Raw genomic sequence first — 3120 nt, 5'->3', positions numbered from 1 at the left:
TAAACAGAATAAAGCTATTTTCCTGTAAATGTGCATTTTAAAATGTAGAAATTCTTACACAACTGTCTAACATGTATGTATGGTACAAACAAATTGGAAATAGGTAGTCAAACAATGACAGTATTTTTCTTTTTTGAGCCAACGAGTCAGCGGTGAACTATTAATATTCAACGTCATACACAAATAAATAAAATAAGACACCTATATTTTAAGATTTGAAATGATTTGAAATCTCACACACGATTTGTTTTTCTTTCCATCCTAAAACAATTCAAAAATGGCAGAGCTATGAACTGGAGGCTGCTATTTCTGAAGTCAAGAGAGGCAGATTGACAGTACAGTAACTTAAGCTTCCCGGGATTTCGGGATCCCTCGGAAAACTATTGACAACCATATCTGAAGTGTATATAATAACCCAATATTTGGACCTAAGAGGATAACTGAGGAAGAGGAAACTGCATTGGTCCACTACTTAGAACATATGACCCGACAAGGCTTTCAAATGCCTCGGATGATAGTCAGGCAGTATGTAATAGCATTAGTTAGGAAAAGTGGACGCGAGACCTTGTTCAATCTAAACAGATGTCCATCTGATCGGTGGTTTTGAAAATTGTTAGAGACACAGAGAACTCACTGAAAAAGAACCCAAACGACAAGATCTTTCCATATCCAGAATGGCAAATCAGAATGTGATGGATCAATACTTCACACTTCTAAGGAATACTGTTGACAGACTGGGTTTGAAAGATAAACCACAGTACATATTCAATGCAGACGAGACAGGTTGGAGCGGCCAGGAAAATGCGCATCAGAAAGTTATAGGCATTAAAAGCCAACATGCCTACCAACAAGTGGCGTCATCAAATGGTCGTATAACAGCCCATTAATGTATTTGTGCTGATGGTAGTATTATGCCAACCTTTCCGAATCATTTCCTCACACAACCTACAGGGATGCTGTACCCAACAACTGGCACCTTGCTTATAGTAAGTCTGGATACATGGATTCGGCACTGTTTCTGTCCTGGTACTAGGATCGATTTCTTCCAAACTGTGGCAAAGAAAGGTCAGTTCTACTTGTATATGATAATCACGACAGTCACATCAACTTGCAATTGGTAAAGGTTGCACGTGATAATAACGTTGAACTGCTTGGTCTACCTCCACATAAAACACACATTCTACGGCCCTTGTCGTTGGCATTAATGAATGGTCCACCGAAACATAAATTTAGCCCACTGGCAACTAACCTTGGCTTTATTCATAAAATTTATATCTTGAATAAGGCCAAATTTCCTGCGGTTTTAAGTCATGCAATTGATCAATTGTTTTCACCAGCAAGAATTGAAGAAGCGTTCAGAAAATCGTATGTACCCAGTCAATCCAGATGCTATTGACAAAACACAGTTGATAAAATCACAATTTGCCAAGTCAACATCTGAAAATTTACCATGCAATTCAGCCACAAAAGTGAATCATTCTAAGGTTGTGGATACAATAACCACATGTGCTACTTGTGGTTCTTTCCTTGGTGGTAACCCTCTCATGAAAGAAGGCCCGATTCCACCATCACTCTCTGACATTTCCTCCATAGTCAAACCCTAGGCAGCCCAAAGGAAGCGTGTTACAGAAGCCAGGGTCATAACAACATATGATTTTTGTAAGAAGTTAGAAGAGAAGGATGAAAAGAAGAAAAGGAGAAAGCTGGAAGTTGAGAGAAGAAAAAAGGAAGGAGAAAAAGGAAGAGAAAAAGGCAGCGAAATCAAAATTGAAAGAAACAAAGAGAAAGGTACTAGAGATAAGAAACAGCATGAAAAATAACGTTTGCAGAAGCTATAATCAAGAGGAGCCACCACTAGCAGATATGAAAGACATAGGTATTCTCTGGATAGAATGTGACAACTGTAGCATGAGGTACCATCAGGTCTGTGTGGGCATTGAAAATTATGATGCTCTTGAATACTAGTTCATCTGTGAAAACTTAAATGTGTAAAAATGTGAAGTGATAATTATATATTTTATCAATAACACTAACTAAACTTTGTATTTGTGAATAAAATATATTCTTCATAAATGAGGAATTTAGTAAAGATGAATGTAAATATGGCTGCATTTTAATACATTTGCATTCTAAAAAACAGGTAAAGCCTCATGCTGAAATCCTTTTTCTCGTGTAACAAAATAGTTTTCAAATGCTATATTGTATTTGTGCATGTAATTGAATTTTGTTAATGTTTGGTTAGCGATGTTTGTACCTGACTTGTTGATTTTGTTGCTAGTTTTCCAGTGTCTATATCTTTGAAAAATAGTATTTATCCAAGTTATAAAATAATTCATTATTTTTGTTATTATTTGTTAGCAAATTGGGGAAAGAAAGGAAAAATTTCATAATGAAATAAATATTGAATCATGGAATAGTATGTAATAAATCAAAAGGCAATATTATAATATTAACAATATGTGGAGGTCTAGCCTCATAAATAAACACAATTACAATTTCCAAATATAATGGATTAGATATAAATATATGCAAACATCAAGCATAATCAATGTTCGCAACGCATAATTATAATACATTTTATTCTTTAATTGGAAATGTTTATTATCATCTTGTAAAAACAAGAATTTGGAACCAAATCTTAAAAAAAACTCCTAAAAGGTACCATAAGTGATTGTATGACTTATATGTGAAATAATATGTTCTTGTTTAAAAAATTACTGTTACTAAATGACGGGAAGGATCTTCTACGGGATTTTATTATCAATGCTTGATTTATGATGGTGATCAGAGATCTAGGTTTAATAAAGATCATGGAACGTGTCATTTCGTGCCCCAAACACTTAAATACACCTACATACCCTCTTTACCAAACTGTGCCATGGTCAAAAACACATACGCAATGACCGTATTGCGCTATTTTGAAAGAGAATTGTCGATGCTACTGAGAAAACGCGTTTATGTGCGATTTTAAAATACAATTTGTTAAATCGTCAAGTGAGAAAGTTGGTAACACTTATATTTAAGCAAATCTGCTCGAAATGTAGATGTATGAATATACTCAATAGATATAGCGTTGGCTGTTACTGGTCTTGAGTATGACGCTGAAGGCTTAATTCGACA

At 35.0% G+C, this 3120-nt stretch overlaps 1 pseudogene; it reads left to right on the top strand.

Annotated features, from left to right (window-relative positions):
• Window positions 1-433: 433 nt before the first annotated feature.
• LOC149779260 (uncharacterized) lies at window positions 434-1396 on the top strand (annotated as a pseudogene).
• Window positions 1397-3120: the final 1724 nt, after the last annotated feature.

This window comes from Sinohyriopsis cumingii, chromosome 17 (genome assembly GCF_028554795.1).
Source record: "Sinohyriopsis cumingii isolate HCF-2022 chromosome 17, ASM2855479v2, whole genome shotgun sequence".
NCBI classification, from domain to species: Eukaryota; Metazoa; Mollusca; class Bivalvia; order Unionida; family Unionidae; genus Sinohyriopsis; species Sinohyriopsis cumingii.
This window is presented reverse-complemented; position numbering and strand designations above follow the sequence as displayed.